The sequence below is a fragment of the Mauremys reevesii genome, linkage group 9 (genome assembly GCF_016161935.1).
Source record: "Mauremys reevesii isolate NIE-2019 linkage group 9, ASM1616193v1, whole genome shotgun sequence".
NCBI lineage: Eukaryota > Metazoa > Chordata > Testudines > Geoemydidae > Mauremys > Mauremys reevesii.
In genome coordinates this window covers 87,583,912-87,589,911 of record NC_052631.1, presented here as the reverse complement: position 1 = coordinate 87,589,911, position 6,000 = coordinate 87,583,912, and the positions used below count along the sequence as shown (strand labels likewise).

General features: G+C 40.0%; 1 long non-coding RNA gene across 4 annotated transcripts in view; it reads right to left on the bottom strand.

Annotated features, from left to right (window-relative positions):
• Positions 1-5,566: 5,566 nt before the first annotated feature.
• LOC120372711 overlaps positions 5,567-6,000 on the bottom strand; it is an 84,032-nt gene continuing 83,598 nt past the window's right edge. For all 4 annotated transcript variants that reach the window (XR_005585134.1, XR_005585132.1, XR_005585133.1 and 1 more), the window contains one exon: positions 5,567-5,931. This is a non-coding gene — a long non-coding RNA (uncharacterized LOC120372711). The remainder of the gene's footprint in view (positions 5,932-6,000) is intronic.

The following is a 6,000-nucleotide window of genomic DNA, read 5'->3' as shown; positions in this document are numbered from 1 at the left end:
CTGCAGTATTTAATATATATATTGGGAAATTCAAGAGGGAAGCAAATGGTTAAAGCTGGAGGGAAAAGACTTAGGTTCTATAGTGTTCTCCTTCCTCATTATCCTCCAAGACTTTAAAGTCTTATAAAGACATGAATAAAAAGATGTGTGGTGAAGAGCAAATGATGGCCACATGGGTAAAGAAAGTAAAAAGCTTCTTTAGAGAAATATACTTTGAAACATGGAAAGTTTCATCTCTCTATCAACATTTCTTTCTGACAAAAGCAACTACCCAACTAAGGGTTGTGTGCTTCCCTAGGAACTGAGGGAGCCTGGACCGGTTATACATCTGTGGCTTGCTCTCTGCTTATGCACACAGTGGTCTGTTTATGGAGGCAACAGAACCAGCTGCATTGCACTGGATTCTCTCCATCACATCCACTGAGGAAAAACAACATCAACTGGTACAGCCTAATGCTATATTCATTTCAGATGGCTCACCCCCTCATGCTGTAGAACCTTTCCAGGGGAGTCTTGGGGCAGGGCAGGGCAGGGCAGGGCACGGCAGGTCAGGGAATTCCTAGAAATGTAGGACCATTGCAGTGGTGCTTGCAGATAAGTTAGGGCAGGGGGCTCAGGACAGATGAAGAGCTGCAGGGTCTCTCCAGGGAAGTCTCTGCCTCCCAGGGATTCGAGATTCTCTGGAAATCTTAGGGAGCTAACATATTCTTGGGCATCCATTTCCAGCTGAAGTATTTTAATAGGAATTTGAAAACTGAAACTTTGTCTTTGTGGGTTATTCCTAAAAGAAGTATGTTAACACCAAGCACTATAAATAGCATTGAAATGGTTGTATACCACATTGTTCTGAAACACAATCACGCCAAATATAAAGGCTTCTCATACAAATTGCTTGCAGGCCACGTGTGTAGTAAGAATGTTTCACATACTAATAAGTTGCACTCTCATATGGATGCTCAATTTTTAGTCCTACTCCTATTAACTACTACATGTAATCTAGCACCTAGAATATGGTTTAATGCCTTCTTTTATGGTTGAGCAGGAGGCTATGGCTGCACTACAGAGTTTACAGCAGCACAGCTGCACACCGATGCTAATGCAGACTTAATTACTCCACCCCCAGCAAGCCATGGTAGCTATGTCCACCCCAGTGCTTAGGTCAGTGTAACTTATGTTGCTCAGGGGTGGCTTATTCACACCTCTGTGCGCCTTACGTTATATCAACATATGTGTACACAAGCCCTCACTGCATGTTTTGCCAATGTCTACTTGTCATTTCCACAGCTACAGTAAAAGCCTAATTTATTTTCTTTGATCATCCCAGGCCATTTTGCCAAGAACAAGTGTAGTACCATAGGTATTGTATGATTTTTAAACCAGCCTTTGTACTTTTGGGTAATCTAAGCACTACACCCAGATGTGCAGACACGCTTTCCTTAGCCCACGAAAGCTTATGCCCAAATACATTTGTTAGTCTCTAAGGTGCCACAAGGACTCTTTCTGTTTTTTTTTACCCCTGTGTTATATTATATTTTTAACATAGCGTATAAAAAATTTTTAAAAAATTTTTTTTAATAGCTGAGATGCCGTCTGTCTGGGGACTATGCCCTGCACTCAGAGGGAGGAAGGCTTAACTGTCTCAGATACGTAATGTGGCTCCCCGATTAATACCCATGCCAATCATGGCCCACTTAGGGGTCATCTTGAACTTCTGTCAACTCACGCTATTATCCTGACTCTTAGTAATATTAACTATTATTATTTCACTTATTTTGTACACCTGTTTTCCTGTTTTTAAACATTCAATGCATGAAAACAAACAACATTACATGTTGTACATATAGTCCACGGTTTTACCTACACATACCTCTTCCATTGCACTGGTATAAATTAAAAGGTAAGAAAACTTAAATAAGTTAAATAGTGAGCATTTTTCTGAACTCTCGTACTTAAAAGTCCTAGACATGCAGTAATAAAGACTCTGTAAGATAAGTGAAGTGCATTATATGGCACTTTCATATCAAAAGAAATCAGTGAAATCTCTGCTACAGAGGTCTGTGCATTTGGCTCTGATTCTCATCATATAAAGAAACAACAATTTTACATCAGACCTGGAGACCTGATTCACCAACATCTTGCACCTGTGTAGTCCTTTAGAATCATAGAATATTAGGGTTGGAAGAGATCTCAGGAGGTCATCTAGTCCAACCCCCTGCTCAAAGCAGGACCAATCCCCAGATTTTTACCCCAGTTCCCCAAACGGCCCCCTCAAGGATTGAACTCACAACCCTGGGTTTAGCAGGCCAATGCTCAAACCACGGAGCTTTACATCAGTGTAAAATGCAACCAGATCGAGTGCAATCATTTATACCTATTTTGCTTGGGTGTGCAGGACTCCACAAAGTGCCAACTGGTGTAGAATCAAGCCAATCAAATTTGATGGAGTTTCTCCCAATTTACACTCATGTAAGTGAACTCAGGATCATTGAATAACCTATTTGGCTTTTTTAAGGCTAATCTCCTATATTCTGTTTTGACAGTGACATAAAATGCCAATTGTTTACCACAAACATTGTCAACAATTTATTGGAACTTTTTTGCCATTCTAGGTGGTTCAGACATGTAGAAAAAAATTAACGAATAAAAGAGAAAAAAAGGAAATAAATTCATCCCTCCTGTCTCTAGCTTGCCAGACCTTGATCTATCTAACCCTGAAGTCAAAGGAAGAATTTCTATGTAGTTTCCCACATTTGTTAAAACTCCCAAAGGCTGCAGAGTCTTGAATGTGAGATAATCTGGAGATCAATGAGGGCGGATGTAAAACTCGTGCTAAGCCTTGCTTTCCCAGCTGGGGGTAAATTCACTTGCCTGTATGTAAAACTTCCTAATTAGAAATGTCAAGTCTCTGTTAAAGCAGCAAGAAATTGAGTGAACTCTACAAAAAGTTAACTCTTCCCTAATTAGGTCTCCTCTGCTCAGTTACATGAACCACTTTTGCCTGTTTGGTTTAACTGGTAGGGCGGTACTACCTGTAAAAAGTACTATGCCAACTGTGAAATGCACCTTTCCCGAAACACATTCTCAGTTCTAGAGATTCTCTCCATTCACAGGCTCTCTCCAAATGAGAGAGAGGCGTTTCTTCTGCTTCATCACGTGGAGCTGGTGTCTTTGGACCTGATACACCTAGAATCTATTGCACCAGCTGCTGCCTCATCCCTTTTAAAGCCTCCCTCTGGGCAGAGAAAAGAATAGTGGGATAATATGTGAGGACTAATAGCACCAGTTGCATATGACCTAGTGGGAGTCAGGACACCCTTCTGGAGGAAGAAATAAAGACAGGAGATTAAGCAGGTTGCTAAGTGGAAGGAAACCAGAAGTGTCAAGTGGGGCAGGGCTGCCAAATCCTAACAGCAATTGGATTTGCTGTCATGTCCTTCCCTCTGTCTCTGGTTTACCAGTCACTTCCGAATCTGATTCCATTAATTACATGTACGTACCCCCAGTTCTAACACAGGATTCTGTGCAGCTAAAAGTCCAGTTTCTGTCAACTACAGAACAGCAGCTTTTGAGCCACAGAGGTGAATGGTGATCGAGAACCCAACATTCAATCTCAGTTTTGGTCTAGACAAGAGACTTCAGGCTTTAGCACAACCTTTTGGAGTTGCAGAAGGGGTTACATTTTACACCCAATATGAAATTTGGCCCATGCCTATACTGTATTGCCAATTACAGGGAAAATCTGCAGAAACAAAGATATGAAGAAGTCTAGGACAGCGTCACCACAGCCCATTCCCTTCAAAATGGAAGATTCTTCTTTAGCCTATGAATGATAGAGCTCTGTAAATGACTATTTCCAAGCTTCTGAGCGTTCAAGCCATCCATGATGATTTATTTCTGTACTTTGACTACCTCTGGCCTGGAGACAGCTGTTCCATTGTCCATTACACTATTTGAATGAAGTTGCTGGTGTTGCCGGCCATCACTGCAGCAATACACTGTAATGAATAGTCCAGTCCTCTGTAGTCATCTGGAACCTAGCAACTCATAAGAAACCGCAGCAGAAGGAAGTATCTGAGACCTTAGCTGGTTTTGCACTATTTCCAGTCTAATTTTACAGACCTAAAGAGGTATGCAAAAAGCCAATTTTTTGCATGTGTATCCAAACAAAAGCTTTCAAGATATCCCAGTCACCTATTAAAAAATGTGATGTTCACTGGCAGCAATCACTTGAGTTGTGTACATGTATCCCTGATCCTTTACTATCTACATATTTTGGTATCAGTAAAATAACCTGTGTTTCACTCCTACTTATATAGTTCCCTTTGTTGATATGATTCACTGGTGAATAAGTATGGGGCTTTAATCTTGAGTCATAAGCAATCAGATGATTGGATTGTGTTCCCTGTTCAATGACTGGAAAGTTTAAACTCATGCTTATTCTTTTCTCTACCCAAAAGGAAAAAAATTACTAGGAGAGAAAAACAAAACAGTGTCTCTCACTTTAAAGAAATAACAGACTAAAAACTTGTCTTTGTGCCACAGTGTAAAGTTATTTTAAAGAATGGAAAAATGTATGACAGGATGTCAAAAATGACAAAAATATCCCCTTTAAAAAGATAGTCACTTCATTATACAATGAGAAACACACACAACTTGGAATAGAAAATATATAAGACTAAACATGGGGATCAACAAGATGGTTGAAAGGTTCAAAAATTGACTCAGATGCGAACACAAAAATATTGTAAATCCCTTTTTATGATGTTTAATTCTGTCTAGACAGAACATATCAATGGCTAGCCACAGAGTAAGGAGGAGAGAATAAACCAAGATTGAAAGGTCCACAGAGTTGGCTATCATTATAGTGGGATTTACATAAGAGAAGAGGCCGCAAGTACTTAGTTAACTGATCTTCATAAGGGAAAGCATTTAAGGGAGATGGCATTTAATGGAGGTGTTTAAGATTATGGAGGCTATTGCAGTCCCTCCCAAAATATCCATCTATCCCATAATAGAAGAATAAGGGAAGTTAAAGCAAATAAAATGTAACAAATGTAGCAAATAAAATAAATATGTAGCAAATAAAAATAAAATACTTCTTCAAAAAGAACAGAGTCAGCCTGTAGAATTCACTCCTGCAGGAAGGCAAAGAAACCCATCCTGCAACTAGTTGAAAAAAAGGCACTAGATAATGTTATGATGGGCAACATTTGTAGCTGTACGAGCTAAAACCAAGTAATCAGATATCATACATTGGGTGTCTGCTGATAACCACGGGGGTCACAAATAAAAGCTGCCCCCTACACAGACCGTTGTATAATTTCCTCTGAAGCATCAGGCATAGACTAATGCTGAACAAGACAGAGGTGAATCATGTGCGCTTACGTAAGTCCACTTGATTGAAAAACCCAGTGTAGCTGGATTTTTATTTCCTTTTGACACCATCTTCATCAGAGGAAAAACTAGCCAAAATAATCAGAGTGGCAGTATTACACCAAAAAGGAAACTAGGGGCAAACCCAGGCAATAATAAAATCACTTTAAGAATAAAATAATCCAAAGCAGGGTTAAATGTTAATTGGGTAGAGTACCTTTGGGTTGTTTATTTACATCAGTAGGGTAGACAGTTAACATGCTTTGCAGAGTTTACCTTGTATTGGTTATAGCAGAGTTGATCAAGCGACTTCAAGCTCAGCAGTAGCCAATAAGTCCAGCAGATGTTCTGCTTTTTTAGGACAGCGGGAGTTTAAAAGACTTGTTCTCTCCAGCAGAAAGAAATCAGTATGTGCATGTAATGTAGATTGCTGCTTAGCGCTGGAAACAGTATGTTGCTCTGACCAGTGGCTGAAGGAAGTACATAGGCCATCCCACAGCAGAACATCCAATAGATTTGTGCATTACACTCCTGGGCCTCTCTGTGGCATGTGGCCCTCTGTAATGGAAATCGAAATTGTTAGTCCTTGTCATGGTGAAACTTTCTGTAAGGAGCTACTGAGTGAAT